Source organism: Pezoporus flaviventris, unplaced genomic scaffold (assembly GCF_033815535.1).
Source record: "Pezoporus flaviventris isolate CSIRO_AGI_PZ_B2104156 unplaced genomic scaffold, CSIRO_AGI_Pfla_v1 ptg000239l, whole genome shotgun sequence".
Taxonomy (NCBI): domain Eukaryota; kingdom Metazoa; phylum Chordata; class Aves; order Psittaciformes; family Psittacidae; genus Pezoporus; species Pezoporus flaviventris.
In genome coordinates this window covers 137,645-154,321 of record NW_026892786.1, presented here as the reverse complement: position 1 = coordinate 154,321, position 16,677 = coordinate 137,645, and positions in this window count along the sequence as shown.

The window sequence follows — 16,677 nt, the reverse complement described above, 5'->3', positions numbered from 1 at the left end:
AGCTCAGATTAAACACAGTCCAGCTCAGTCTGATCCAGCCCAGCCCAGTTTATCCCAGTCTAGCTCACTTTCATCCTGCCCAGCCCACTTCAGTTCACTCTAGCACAGTTGAACCCTGTCCAGACCAATTTAATTCAGTCCAGCTCAGTTCAATCCATCCCAGTCCACTTTAACCCGGGCCAGCCCACTTTGATACAGCCCAGCACAGTTTAACCCAGTCCAGCCAAGTTTGTTACAGCCCAGCCCAGTTTAACCCAGTCCACCCATATTTAATACACTCCAGCTCAGTAGAATCCAGCCCAGCAAGGTTTAACCCAGTCCAACCCAGTTTAACCCAGCCCAGCCCACTTTAACCCAGTCCAGCTCAGTTTCATCCAGCCCAGCCCACTTCAGTTCACTCTAGCACAGTTTAACCCAGTCCAGCCCACTTTAACCCACTACAGCTAAGTTTAAACACAGTCCAGCTCAGTTCGATCCAGCCCGGTCCACTTGAACCCAGTCCAGCTCACTTTAATCCAGCCCAGCCCAGTTCAGTTCACTCTAGCACAGTTTAACCCTGACCAGCCCAGTCTGATCCAGCCCAGCCCAGTTTAACCCAGGCCAGCCCAGTTTAATCCAGGCCAGCCCAGTTTGATACAGCCCAACCCAGTTTAACCCAGTCCAACCATACTTAATACACACCAGCTCAGTATAATCCAGTCAACCACACTTTAACACAGCCCAGCCCACTTTAACCCAGTCCAGCTCAGTTTGATACAGCCCAGACCACTTCAGTTCACTCTAGCACAGTTAAACGATGTCCACCCCAGTTTAATCCACTCCAGATCAGTTAAGTCCATCCCAGCCCAGTTTAACACAGTCTAGCCGAGTTTAAACCAGTCCTACCCAGTCTGATACACCCCAGCCCAGTTTAAACCAGTCCAACCATATTTAACACACTCCAGCTCAGTATATTCCACTCCAGCCCAGTTTAACCCAGTCCAGCCCAGTTTGATACAGCCCACACCAATTTAACCCAGTCTAGCCCAGTTTAACCCAGCCCAGCTCAGTTTGATACAGCCCAGCCCAGTTTAACCCAGCCCAGCCCAGTTTAACCCAGTCCAGCTATATTTAATACAAACCAGCTCAATCTACTCCAGTCCACCCCAGTTTAAACCAGTCCAGACCAGTTTAACTCAGTCCAGCTCACTTTAATCCAGCCCAGCCCAGCCCAGTTCAGTTCACTCTGGCACAGTTTAATCCACTCCAGATTAGTTCAATCAATCCTAGCCCAGTTTAACCCACTCCAGCCAAGTCTAACCCAGCCCAGCTCAGTTTGATCCAGCCCAGCCCAGTTTTACCCAGTCCAGCCATATTTAATACACTCCCGCTCAGTATAATCCACTCCAGCCCAGTTTAACCCAGTCCAGCCCAATTTGATAAAGCCCACCCACTTTAACCCACTCCAGCCCAGTTTAACCCAGTACAGCCCACTTTTACCCCAGGCCAGCCCAGTTTAACCCAGGCCAGCCCAGTTTGATACAACCCAGCCCAGATTAACCCAGTACAGCTCACTTTCATCCTGCCCAGCCCACTTCAGTTCACTCTAGCACTGTTTAACCCACTCAAGTCCACTGTAACCCAGTCCACCTCAGTTCAATCCAGCCCAGCCCAGTTTAACCCAGTCCAGCCCAGTTTAACCCAGTCCAGCCCAGTTTAACCCAGTCCAGCTCAATTTAACCCAGCGCAGCCAAGTTTAACCCAGTCCAGTTCAGTTTAATCCAGGCCAGCCCACTTTAGTCCAGGCCAGCCCAGTTTAATACACTCCATCTCAGTTTAATCCGGTCCAGCCCAGCTTCACCCAGTCCAGCTCAGTTTAATCCAGCCCAACTCAGTTTGACACAGTCCAGCCCAGTTTAATCCAGACAAGCCCAGTTTAACCTAGTCCAGCTCAGTTTAACCCAGTCCAGCCCACTTTAATCCAGTCCAGCTAAATTTAATCAAACCCAGTGCAGTTTAACACAGTCCAGCCCAGTTTAGTTCACAGCAGCAGAGTTTAACCCAGTCCAGCTGTGTTTAATCCAGGCCAGCTCAGTTTGATCCAGTCCAGCTCAATTCAATCCAGCTCAACACAGTTAAATCCAGTCCAGCTCAGTTCAATCCAGCCCAGCCCACTTTAACCAAGTCCAACCCAGTTGGACCCATCCCAGCCCAGTTTAACCCACTCCACCCCAGTTTAACCCAGTCCAGCCACATTTAATATACTCCAGCCCAGTTTAACCCAGCGCAGCCCAGTTTAACCCAGGCCAACCCACTTTGGTACAGCCCAGCTCAGTTTGATCCTCCCCAGCCCAGTTCAGTTTACTCCAGCACAGCTTAACCCAGTCCAGCTCACTTTGATCCAGCCCAGCCAACTTCAGGTCACTCTAGCAGGGTTTAAGCCAGTCCAGCCCAGTTTAACACAGTCCAGCTCAGTTTGATCGAGCCCAGCCCAGTTTATCCCAGTCTAGCTCACTTTCATCCTGCCCAGCCCACTTCAGTTCACTCTAGCACAGTTTAACCCTGTCGAGACCAATTTAATTCAGTCCAGCTCAGTTCAATCCATCCCAGCCCAGTTTAACCTGGGCCGGCCCAGTTTGATACAGCCCAGCCCAGTTTAACCCAGTCCAGCCATGTTTAACCCAGTCCATCCCAGTTTGTTACAGCCCAGCCCACTTTAACCCAGTCCAGCCATATTTAATACACTCCAGCTCAGTATAATCCAGCCCAGCCAAGTTTAACACAGTCCAACCCAGTTTAACCCAGCCCAGCCCACTTTAAGCCATCCAGCTCAGTTTGATCCAGCCCAGCCCACTTCAGTTCACTCTAGCACATTTTAAGCCAGTCCAGCCCAGTTTAACACAGTCCAGCTCAGTTTAAACACAGTCCAGCTCAGTCTGATCCAGCCCAGCCCAGTTTATCCCAGTCTAGCTCACTTTCATCCTGCCCAGCCCACTTCAGTTTACTCCAGAACAGTCTAACCCTGTCCAGACCAATTTAATTCAGTTCAGCTCAGTTCAATCCAGCCCAGCCCAGTTTAACCCACTCCAGCCCAGTTTAACCCACTCCAGCCACATTTAATACACTCCAGCCCAGTTTAACCCAGCCCAGCCCACTTTAACCCAGGCCAGCCATATTTAATACACACCAGCTCAGTATAATGCAATTCACCCCAGTTTAACACAACCCAGCCCCGTTTCATCCAGCCCAGCCCAGTTCAGCTCACACTAGCACAGTTTAACCCTGTCCAGCCTAGTTTAAGCCACTCCAGATCACTTCAATCCATCCCAGCCCAGTTTAACCCACTCCAGCCCAGTTTAACCCACTCCAGCCACATTTAATACACTCCAGCCCAGTTTAACCCAGTGCAGCCCAGTTTAACCCAGGCCAACCCACCTTGATACAGCCCAGCTCAGTTTGATCCTCCCCAGACCAGTTCAGTTTACTCCAGCCCAGTTTAACCCAGTCCAAACATATTTAATACACTCCAGGTCAGTATAATCCACTCTAGCACAGTTTAACCCTGTCCAGCCCAGTTTGATACAGCCCAACCCAGTTTAACCCAGTCCAGCCCAATTTAACCTAGGCCAGCCCAGTGTGATACAGCACAGCCCAGTTTAACCCAGGACAGCCAAGTTTAACCCAGTCCAGCCCAGTTTGTTACAGCCCAGCCCAGTTTATCCCAGTCCAGCCATATTTAATACCCTCCAGCTCAGAATAATCCACTCCAGTCCAGTTTAACGCAGCCCAGCCCAGTTTAACCCAGTCCAGCTATATTTACTACACACCAGCTCAATCTACACTACTCCACCCCAGTTTAAACCAGTCCAGACCAGTTTAACTCAGTCCAGCTCACTTTAATCCAGCCCAGCTCAGTTCAGTTCACTCTGGCACAGTTTAATCCACTCCACATTAGTTCAATCCAGCCCAGCCCAGTTTAACCCAGTCCAGCCCAGTTTGATCCACCCCAGCCCAGTTTAACTCAGTCCAGCCATATTTAATACACTCCAGCTCAGTATAATCCACTCCAGCCCAGTTTAACCCAGGCCAGCCCAATTTGATAAAGCCCACCCCACTTTAACCCACTCCAGCCCAGTTTAACCCAGTACAGCCCACTTTTACCCCAGTACAGCCCAGTTTAAACCAGGCCAGCCCAGTTTGATACAACCCAGCCCAGTTTAACCCAGTCCAGCTCACTTCCATCCTGCCCAGCCCACTTCAGTTCACTCTAGCACTGTTTAACCCACTCAAGCCCACTTTAACCCAGTCCACCTCAGTTCAATCCAGCCCAGCCCACTTTAACCCAGTCCAGCCATATTTAATACACACCAGCTCAGTATAATGCAATCCACCCCAGTTTAACACAACCCAGCCCCGTTTCATCCAGCCCAGCCCAGTTCAGCTCACTCTAGCACAGTTTAACCCTGTCCAGCCTAGTTTAAGCCACTCCAGATCACTTCAATCCATCCCAGCCCAGTTTAACCCACTCCACCCAGGTTTAACCCACTCCAGCCACATTTAATACACTCCAGCCCAGTTTAACCCAGTGCAGCCCAGTTTAACCCAGGCCAACCCACTTTGATACAGCCCAGCTCAGTTTGATCCTCCCCAGCCCAGTTCAGTTTACTCCAGCACAGTTTAACCCAGTCCAGACCACTTTGATCCAGCCCAGCCAACTTCAGGTCACTCTAGCAGGGTTTAAGCCAGTCCAGCCCAGTTTGACACAGTCCAGCTCAGATTAAACACAGTCCAGCTCAGTCTGATCCAGCCCAGCCCAGTTTATCCCAGTCTAGCTCACTTTCATCCTGCCCAGCCCACTTCAGTTCACTCTAGCACAGTTTAACCCTGTCCAGACCAATTTAATTCAGTCCAGCTCAGTTCAATCCATCCCAGTCCAGTTTAACCCGGGCCAGCCCACTTTGATACAGCCCAGCCTAGTTTAACCCAGTCCAGCCCAGTTTGTTACAGCCCAGCCCACTTTAACCCTAGTCCACCCATATTTAATACACTCCAGCTCAGTAGAATCCAGCCCAGCAAGGTTTAACCCAGTCCAACCCAGTTTAACCCAGCCCAGCCCACTTTAACCCAGTCCAGCTCAGTTTCATCCAGCCCAGCCCACTTCAGTTCACTCTAGCACAGTTTAACCCAGTCCAGCCCACTTTAACCCACTACAGCTAAGTTTAAACACAGTCCAGCTCAGTTCGATCCAGCCCGGTCCACTTGAACCCAGTCCAGCTCACTTTAATCCAGCCCAGCCCAGTTCAGTTCACTCTAGCACAGTTTAACCCTGACCAGCCCAGTCTGATCCAGCCCAGCCCAGTTTCACCCAGGCCAGCCCAGTTTAACCCAGGACAGCCCAGTTTGATACAGCTCAACACAGTTTAACACAGGCCAGCCCAGTTTGATACAGCCCAGCCCAGTTTAACCCAGTCCAGCCATATTTAATACACTCCAGCCCAGTTTAACACAGGCCAGCCCAGTTTAATCCAGGCCAGCCCAGTTTGATACAGCCCAACCCAGTTTAACCCAGTCCAACCATACTTAATAAACACCAGCTCAGTATAATCCAGTCAACCACACTTTAACACAGCCCAGCCCACTTTAACCCAGTCCAGCTCAGTTTGATACAGCCCAGACCACTTCAGTTCACTCTAGCACAGTTAAACGATGTCCACCCCAGTTTAATCCACTCCAGATCAGTTAAGTCCATCCCAGCCCAGATTAACACAGTCTAGCCAAGTTTAAACCAGTCCTACCCAGTCTGATACACCCCAGCCCAGTTTAAACCAGTCCAACCATATTTAACACACTCCAGCTCAGTATAATCCACTCCAGCCCAGTTTAACCCAGTCCAGCTCAGTTTGATACAGCCCACCCCAGTTTAACCCAGTCTAGCCCAGTTTAACCCAGCCCAGCTCAGTTTGATACAGCCCAGCCCAGTTTAACCCAGCCCAACCCAGTTTAACCCAGTCCAGCTATATTTAATACAAACCAGCACAATCTACTCCAGTCCACCCCAGTTTAAACCAGTCCAGACCAGTTTAACTCAGTCCAGCTCACTTTAATCCAGCCCAGCCCAGCCCAGTTCAGTTCACTCTGGCACAGTTTAATCCACTCCAGATTAGTTCAATCAATCCTAGCCCAGTTTAAACCACTCCAGCCAAGTCTAACCCAGCCCAGCTCAGTTTGATCCAGCCCAGCCCAGTTTAACCCACTCCAGCCATATTTAATACACTCCCGCTCAGTATAATCAACTCCTGCCCAGTTTAACCCAGTCCAGCCCAATTTGATAAAGCCCACCCACTTTAACCCACTCCAGCCCAGTTTAACCCAGTACAGCCCACTTTTACCCCAGGCCAGCCCAGTTTAACCCAGGCCAGCCCAGTTTCATACAACCCAGCCCAGATTAACCCTGTCCAGCTCACTTTCATCCTGCCCAGCCCACTTCAGTTCACTCTAGCACTGTTTAACCCACTCAAGCCCACTGTAACCCAGTCCACCTCAGTTCAATCCAGCCCAGCCCAGTTTAACCCAGTCCAGCCCAGTTTAACCCAGTCCAGCTCAATTTAACCCAGCCCAGCCCAGTTTAACCCAGTCCAGCCATATTTAATATACTCCAGCTCAGTATAATCCACTCCAGACCAGTTTAACCCAACCCAGCCCAGCCCAGTTTAACTTAGACCAGTTCACTTTAATCCTGCCCAGCCCACTTCAGTTCACTCTAGCACTGTTTAACTCTGTCCAGCCCAATTGAATTCACTCCAGCTCAGTTCAATTGAGCCCAGCCCAGTTTAGCCAGGCCAGCTATATTTAATACACTCCAACTCAGTATAATCCAGTTCAGACCCTTTTAACCCACTCCAGCCCACTTTAAACACAGTCCAGCTCAGTTTGATCCAAGCCAGCCCCGTTTAACCCAGTCCAGCTCACTTTAATCCAGCCAGCCCAGTTCAGTTCACTCTAGCACAGTTTAAACCAGTTCAGCCCAGTTTGATCCAGCCCAGCCCAGTTTAACCCTGTCCAGCCATATTTAACCCACTCCAGTCCAGTTTAATCCAGCCCAGCCAAGTTCAGTTCACTCTAGCACAGTTTAACCTTGTCCAGCCCTGTTCAATCCAGTCCAGCTCAGTTCAATCCAGATCAGGCCAGTTTAACCCAGTCCAGACCAGTCTAATCCAGTCCATCTCAGTTTAGCCCAGCCCAGTTTAACCCAGTCCAGCCGAGTTTAACCCAGTCCAGCCAAGTTTAACCATGTCCAGCCTAGTTTAATCCACTCCCCATCAGTTCAATCCTTCCCAGCCCAGTTTAACCCAGTCCAGCCAACTTTAACCCAGTCCAGCCCAGTTTGATCCAGCCCAGCACAGTTTAACCCAGTCCAGCCATATATAATACACTCCAGCTCAGTATAATCCACTCCAGCTCACTTTAATCCAGTCCAGATCAGTTCAATCCAGCCCAGCCCTGTTTAACCCAGTCCAGCCCAGTTTTACCCCAGTACAGCCCTGTTTAACCCAGTACATCCATATTTAATACACTCCAGCTACATATAATCCACTCCAGCCCTGTTTAACCCAGTCCAGCTCAGTTTGATCCAACACAGCCCAGTTTAACCTAGTCCAGCTCACTTTGATCCTAGTTCACTCTAGCACAGGTTAACCCAGTCTAGCCCACTTTAATCCAGTCTGGCTCAATTTAACCCAGTCCAGCCCCGGTTAACTCAGTCCAGCCCAGTTTAACCTAGTCCAGCTCAGTTTGATCCAGCCCAGGCCAATTTAATCCAGTCCAGCTCAGTTTAATGCAGCCCAGCCCAATTCAGTTCACTGTAGCACTTTTTAACCCAGTTCAGCCCTATTTAATTCAGTCCAGCTCAGTTCAATCCAGCACAGCCCAGTTTAACCTAGTCCAGCCATATTTAATGCACTCCAACTCAATATAATCCAGGCCAGCCCAGTTTAATCCAGGCCTGCTCAGTTCAATCCAGCCCAGCCCAGTTTAACCCAGTCCAGTCCAGCCCAGTCTGATACAGCCCAGCCTAATTTAACGCAGTCCAGCCCGTTTTAATCCAGTCCAGCTCACTTCAATCCAGCCCAGCCCACTTTAACCCAGTCCAGCCCAGTTTGATACAGTCCAGCCCAGTTTAACCCAGTCCAGCCATATTTAATACACACCAGCTCAGTATAATCCAATCCACCCCAGTTAACCCCACTCCAGACCAGTTTAACCCAGTCTATATTAGTTTGATCCAGCCAAGCCCACTTTAACCCAGTCCAGCTCAGTTTGATCCAGCCCAGCCCAGTTTAGTTCACTCTAGCACAGTTTAACCCTGTCCAGCCCAGTTTAATCCAGTCCAGCTCTCTTCAATCCAGCCCAGCCCAGTTTAACCCAGTCAAGCCCACTTTAAACACAGTCCAGCTCAGTTTGATCCAGGCCAGCCCTGTTTAAACTAGTCCAGCCCACTTCAATGCCTTCCAGCCCGGTTTAATCCATTCCAGCTCAGTTACATCCAGTCCAGTGCATTTTAACCCAGTCCAGCTCAGTTTAATGCAGTCCAGCCCAATATAATCCAGTCCAGCTAAATTTAATCAAGTGCAGCCCAGTTTAATCCAGAGCAGATAAATTTAATCCAGCCCAAGACAGTTTAACCCAGTCCAGCACAGTTTAACAGAGTCTAGCCTAATTTAACAGAGTCCAACCCAGTTTAATCCAGTCCATCTCAGTTTAATTCAGCCCAGTTTAGTTCACTCAAGCCCACTCTAATCCAGTCTGTCTCAGTTTAACCCAGTCTAGCCCAGTTTAACTCAGTCCAGCTCAGTTTAATCCAGACAAGGCCAGTTTAACCCTGTCCAGTCCGTTTTAATCCAGTCTAGCTCAGTTAGATATAGCCCAGCGTAGTTCAGTTCACTGTAGCACAGATTAACAGTATCCAGCCCAGTTCAATCCAGTCCAGCCCAGTTTAGTTCACTCCAGCACAGTTTAATCCAGTCCAGCCCAATTTAATCTAGCCCAGCCAAGTTTAACCCAGTCTGGCTGTTGCAGTTTAGTGTATTTTAGGGATAAGGATTAGGGAGACTTCTTTGGTGAGGGTAGTGTTAGGGAGTTAGGTTTAGGATTAGGTTTATGGTTAGGATTAGGGTAAAATTTAGGGTCAGATTTTTCTAAACCGGATTAAGCCGGGCCAGATTAAGCCGGGCCAGATTATCCCGGGTCAGATTATCCCGGGTCAGATTATCCCGGGTCAGATTATCCCGGGTCAGATTATCCCGGGTCAGATTATCCCGGGTCAGATTATCCCGGGTCAGATTATCCCGGGTCAGATTAGCTTAGCCGGCCTTAGATTATCCTGGGTTAGACGCCATTGAAACGCTAAGTTCTCCATTAAGACACTACATTCTCCATTGAAACGCCAAGTTCTCCAGTGAAACGCTAAGTTCTTCAGTGAAACGTTAAATTCAGAAATGAAACAAGAAATTATCTATTGAAACACTCAGTTTTGTATTGAAATGGTAATTTATCCATCGAAACGCTGAGTTCTGTACCGAAATACTAAGTTCTGCATTCAAATGCGAAGTTCCGCATTCAAACGCCAAGATCTGCATTGAAATGCTATGTTCTGCTTTGTAACACTATGTTCTCCATTGAAACTATAACTTGTCCATTGAAATGCTACCTTCTCCAAGCACACACAAACTTCTCCAGTTAGACACAAGGTTCTGCAATTAGACACAAGGTTCTGCAATTAGACACAAGGATCACCAAATAGACACAAGGATCTCCACTTAGACACCAGGATCACCAATTAGACACTACAGACACCATTTAGACACTAAGTTCTCCTTTGAGACAGTACTTTCTCCAATTAGACACTAATTTCTAAAAACTTTTAAGTTGTAAAAGCATCCAAGTTCTAAAAACATTTTAAATTGACAACCCACGTTCGATGCAAAGACAAAAGCCCAAAGCCTAGAACTGCCCACACACGCTTGCACGCATCTATATACGCTCACACACATACCAAACGCATTCCCCTGCCGCCGGCCTCACTGCTCCAAAACCCACCTCTGCTCTTCCCTTCCGATGCCTACCCCTGCCTCGCTGAGAATAAATACACGGGCACCGCGCTCTTGGGAACATCCTGAAAACCGTGCCTGCCAAAACCCCGTCCCTGCACCCAACATTGCTCAAACAGAAGCGTTGACAAATGTCGCCTCGCAGACCAGCCGGCATTGGGGAAAAAATCCCCTGCCGGTAGAGGGAGAAAAACAACACCCCCCATCTGCGACTTTTTGTTTCTCAATATCTCAAAATCTAAAAAGGGAAAACATTGTAAATCGACAACCCACATCCCACCCATACACACAAGCCCTAAACAGACAACAACCCACAAACTAACACTGACATGCGTTCTAAAACTATCACCACCATTCAGAGACTAAGACCAGCATTCTAACCCTAAGTCATGCATTCTAAGACTGATACGCACCCTAAGACTAACACCAGCACTCTAAGACGAACACTAGAATTCTGTGACTAAGACATCCATTTGAAGACTAACACCAACATTCTAGCACTAAGACATCCATTTTAAGACTAGCACCAGCATTTTAAGGTGAACACCAGCTTTCCAAGCCTAACACCGGCATTCGAAGTCTAACACCAGCATTCCAAGGCCAATACCAGTAACATTTACTAATTAACCAAGTTCATGTAAGGTCACATCATACATTTCATTTAAAGGCATTTACATACATAAATGGCATCATTCACATTTTACAATGCATCCTCAGAAATCCAACAGCGCTTTACTACTTACACAAGATGTTCGACAGGTAGCATGCTTTGTCACATAACCATCATCAGACGTCCTTTACACACGGCAACGCAGCCTTCCATTTGACACCGACAGCTTTCCTGCCTCTGGAATCTTCTACAAGCTGCCAATTGCCATCCAGAAACAGAAGGAGCGCCTCTGCAATCTACAGGTCCTCTACACACTAACCTGCAGACAAAAATACATTTCTCTCAGTATCATTACAATATGACCTCTAAACATCCTCCCCTCGCTTTATTTTTCTCTATGTCCGCAAAGCTAACTACGTGCACCCAACAGACAACACTCACTGCACCGAAACAGATTTAACCACCACCTCCACCCCTATATGAGACAGCAACTTAAGGGCTGCCACACCAACTCTCACATGTTCTTTCCTAATACAAAACAACACCCCCCAGCCTGGCGTCAGGAATTCTGAGCAACTAAATCACCTGAAGCCTCAAAATCAACCTGCCTGAAAACCCCGTACCTGCACCGACCGCCGCTCAACCATAGGCAGTGACGAACGTCAACTCGCAGACTGGCTGGAAGCAGTAAAAAACCCAACTTGGGGAGGAAAACAAAAAAAATCCCATGGCTGCGATTTTAGGTTCTAAACATCTGAAGACCTGGAAAGGAAAAATATTTTAAATCTACAACCCACTCCCACGCACACACACAAGCCCTAAGCCTACAAACACCCATACACGCTTCCACTGATCTACATATGCCCACACGCGTGCCAAATGCAACATCCTGATGCCTTTCACACGGGCCCAAACTCTGCCTCCGCTCATCCCTGCCAAGCCTACCTCTGCCTCCCTGGAATAAATCAGCAGGAACCGTCTTCCCAGGAAGATCCTAAACACCCTGGCTGACAAAACTACGGCCCTGCACGGACCATTGCTCAAACATAAGCGATGAGAAATGTTATCAGTCACACACATGATCCAAGGTAGAAAACTAAACTGTGATTATAAAAAACCACCACAGAGGTTCAAAAGTTCAGAAATTCCAGGGCACAGAAAACCAGAGACCAACACGGAACTCTCCACAAGCTTAATATCAGAAATGATGGAACTAGTAAAGGATACAGTAAAGGACATTTCTCATGTTGGCTTATCTTACCAAGCCCAAGGACCCTGGGAAGACCATCAGCAAACCAGCTCCGACAATCGTCATGGCAGTGCCAGGTGGCAAGGCCAACCTTAGCGGGCGTCCCCGCGCAGGCAACCTTCACCTGCCTGGCATGAGCTTCTGCCTCCCTCACACAGCATGAGGCTCGGGCTTTCATACTCACAAAAACACACGCTCGTTGCTACGCAGGGGGCCAGCCCACGTCGCAAGGAGCGGCCAGCCGTATCTAGGAAGGTCTCCCAGGGTCAGGACTTCTCCAGGCACTTCTAAAGCACAACTCTCTGGCTAGGAACCAAAGCTGGACCTCGCCTGAAGCAGCCACAGCACAACTCTCTGCGAGGAGCTAAAGACAACAAACACTACTTTCCCACCCGTGCCTGGTTCACCAAGGATCGTTACGCATCGTCCCTGACACGACACCCCAGACTTAAGCCCCATAAATGGCACCTTCTCATCCTGGCATTTAACTCTCAGGCACTACCTATGCTGAAACTGACCATTCCCCTCCCAGCCACCTCCAAGTGTCTTCTCAGACATTCGGCCGCAAATACTACACTGGAAGGCTACAGCCCAAACCCCTTCCTGCCATTCTGACATTGTCCCCTACCCCCTCGCCTCCTAAAGCAGTCCCTCTACTTAGCTTGCGTAGTTCTATGCGTCTCGAGGCAACCTCACTGCTCAGAACTCCCACGGCAGACTCCAGCCATGCTGCAGACCTTGACAAGTTCCACTTCCTCATCTGCCAGAAACGAACAAAAAACAGGGTACAGCCTGCGGTGGCCCTCGTCTCCACCACCCCAGCCATCCCGCCCGGCCTGTTCTTACCAACCCTCGGGCTCCTCCAAAGCGCCTCAACACTGGCCTTGCCTGTCCCAAAGCCTGATTCCAAGCATCTCCTACTCTCCATGCCCTAGAAGAGCAAAAAACTCCAACGACCATGGTTCTCGCAAAACTGACAAATCCCGCAATCCTTCTCCTTACCTGCCTGACTCACCTCAAGCACTCATCCGACTCCAAAGATCCAGGGCAAGACTTGCAATACCAAACACAAATACTAAAAGCACTGACCATGTTCTTCTCAATTCTAAGCTACCGCACACACACACAAACCCCTTACCTCCTCACAGCCCTCCACCATTGGCACCTTCACCTGTCCTGAGTTACCTGCGGCACCTGAAACACCAAGGGAAACAGACAAACCCTGAGAGAGGGTTCAAAGTCACACCCTTCTGTCACCAAGTCACCGCTCCCTCTCCCATCACTCTGCTAATCCTCCGCTGGCCTTTGCACGCCTTCCCTTCTCTTCTTTGAGCCCGGGCACCGCCTGCAGAACACAACATGAAGAGCTGGTTTTCATTTCACAAAAACCACGAGACGCTCACTCACTTACTGCTTCAGTCTGATAAGCAGAACTCACCGAGTCCAAGTCAGCTCGGGGTCACGCAGCTCACTTGACTCCTCACTCCGCACCTGCAAATTAAAAACACACAGAAGGTCATAAGCCAGCCAGGAGAATAAACTGGAACTTGCTTCTGACACCACAGATTGACTCACCTGGTACCATCACTCAGCTCAACCCTCCTCCATCAGCCTCTCACAGGTGGCTAACCATCTTACCATCTGCAAAAACAACAGGGCCTTATTCACAGCAACACCAAGCAAAAGCTTATTCTGCCTCTAAGTCTCACCCCAAGCTCACACCAATACCTAGGTTGACAGGCATACACAGATTCATGTTCAGACAATCTCAACACAGACCCTCACACCCTCAGGCTCAGACACTAACTCTACATAGACTATCCCACCCACTCCCAAGCAGACTCTCTGGCCCTGACTCATTAACTACAAGCTTATTCTCAGAGCTCTTCTCTCCATTCACACAGCTCATCAAGAGGAGAGAACTACACTGTCAATATAAAACCCCACCACCTACGTTCCACAGGTTAAGAAATCCAGCTGACAGAAAACCAGAGACAAGCAGAATACTCACAGCTAGCTTATTAATACAGAATACTATAGAGATAGCAAAGCATAGTTCTCCTGCTTACTTATCTTAATAACCCCAAGGACCCTGGGAAGACCATCAGCAAACCAGCTCCGACAGTCTTCATGGCAGTGCCAGGTGGCAGGCTCAACCTTAGCGGGCGTCCCCGCGCAGGCAACGTTCACCTGCCTGGATGAGCTTCTGCCTCCCTCACACAGCATGAGGCTCGGGCTTTCATACTCACAAAAACACATGCTCATTGCTACGCAGGGGGCCAGCCCACGTCGCAAGAAGCGGCCAAACGTATCTAGGAAGGTCTCCCAGGGTCAGGACTTCTCCAGGCAGTTCTAAAGAACAACTCTCTGGCTAGGAACCAAAGCTGAACTTCACCTGAAGCAGCCACAGCACAACTCTCTGCGAGGAGCCAAAGGCAACAAACACTACTTTCCCACCCTGGCCTGGTTCACCAAGGACCGTTACCTACTGCCCCTGATACGACACCCCAGACTTAAGCCCCACAAACGGCACCTTCTCATCCTGGCATTTAACTCCCAGGCACTACCTTCACTAAAACTGACCATTCTCCTCCCAGCCACCTCCAAGCATCTTCTCATACATTCTGGATCAAATACTACATTGGAAGGCTACTTCTCAAACCCCTTCCTGCCATTCTGACATTATTCCCCACCCCCTCGCCTCCTAAAGCAGTCCTTCTACTTAGCGTGCAGAGTCCCAGGCGTCTCGAGGCAACCTCACTGTTCAGAACTCCCATGGCAGACGCCAGCCATGCTGCAGACCTTGACAAGTTCCTCTTCATCATCTGCAGAAACAAACCAAAAACAGGGAACAGCCTGTGGTGGCCCTCATCTCCATCACCCCAGCCATCCCGCCCGGCCTGTTCCTTACCAAACCTCGGCCTCCTCCAAAGCTCCTCAACACTGTGCTTGCCTGTCCCCAACCCATTCTACAGAGTGACCTGGGGTCTCTCCTGCCCTCCGTGCTCTAAGAGTGCGACAGAAAACAATGACCATGGTTCTTGCAAAAGTGACCGACCCCACAATCCTTCTCCTTACCTCCCTCACTCAACTCAAGCACTCATCCTACTCCAAAGATCCAGGGCAAGACCTGCAATGCCAAACACAAACACTAATAGCCCTGAACATGTTCTTCTCAATTCTAAGCTACCGCACACGCACACAAACCCCTTACCTCCTCACAGCCCTCCTCACTTGGCACCTTCAACTCTCCCGGGTTACCTGCAGCACCTGAAACACAAAGGGAAACAGACAAACCCTGAGAGAGGGTTCAAAGTCACACCCTTCCCTCACCAAGTCCCCACTCCCTCTCCCGTCACTCTGCTACTCCTCCATTGGACTTTGCACGCCTTCCCTTCTCTTCTTTGATCCTGGGCACCACCTGCAGAACACAACATGAAAAGCTGGTTTTAATTTCACAAAAACTTCAAGACGCTCACTCACTTGCTGCTTCAGTCTGATAAGCAGAACTCACGAGTCCAAGACAGCTCAGGGGCACCCAGCTCTGCTTCGCACCTTGCTCCGCACCTACCAATTTAAAAACACACAGCAAGTCATAAGCCAGCCAGGAGAATAAGGCATAGCTTCCTTCTGAAACAAAAAATTTACCCACCTGCTTCCTTCACTCAGCTCAACCCTCCTCCATCAGCCTCTCACACAGGGCTAAACATCTCGCCATCTGCAAGAACAACCTGGCCTTATTCACAGCAATGCCAAGTAAAAGCTTAATCTGCCTCTAAGACTCAGCCTAAGCTCACACTGACACTTGGGTTGTCTGAATATGAGTCTGTGTATGCCTTTCAATCTCAACACAGACTCTCACACCCTCTGGCTCAGACACTAACTCTACACAGACTATCACACCCACTCCCAAGCAGGCTCTTTGTCCCTGACTCATTAAACCCAAGCTTATTCTCACAGCTCTTCTGTCCACTCACACAGCTCATCAAGAGGAGAGAACTACACTGTGAATACAGAACCCCACCACATACGTTTCACAGTTCAAGAATTCCAGGTAAGAGAAAAACAGAGACAAGTAGAAAATGCACAGCTAGCTTATTAATACAGAAAACTATACAGATAGTGAAGCATGCTTCTCCTGGTTGCTGATCTTACCAACCCCAAGGACCCTGGGAAGACCATCGGCAAACCAGCTCCAACAATCGTCATGGCAGTGCCAGGTGGCAGGCTCAACCTTAGCGGGCGTCCCCTGTGCAGGCAACCTTCACCTGCCTGGATGAGCTTCTGCCTCCCTCACACAGCATGAGGCTCGGGCTTTCATACTCACAAAAACGCACGCTCATTGCTACGCAGGGGGCCAGCCCACGTCGCAAGAAGCGGCCAACCGTATCTAGGAAGGTCTCCCAGGGTCAGGACTTCTCCAGGCAGTTCTAAAGAACAACTCTCGGGCTAGGAACCAAACTGGACCTCGCCTGAAGCAGCCACAGCACAACTCTCGGCGAGGAGCCAAAGGCAACAAACACTACTTTCCCACCCTTGCCTGCTTCACCAAGGACCCTTACCTACTGCCCCTGACACGACACCCCAGACTTAAGCCCCACAAAAGGCACCTTCTCATCCTGGCATTTAACTCCCAGACACTACCTTCACTAAAACTGACCATTCCCCTCCCAGCCACCTCCAAGCGTCTTCTCAGAAAATTCTGCCGCAAATACTACATTTGAAGGCTACAG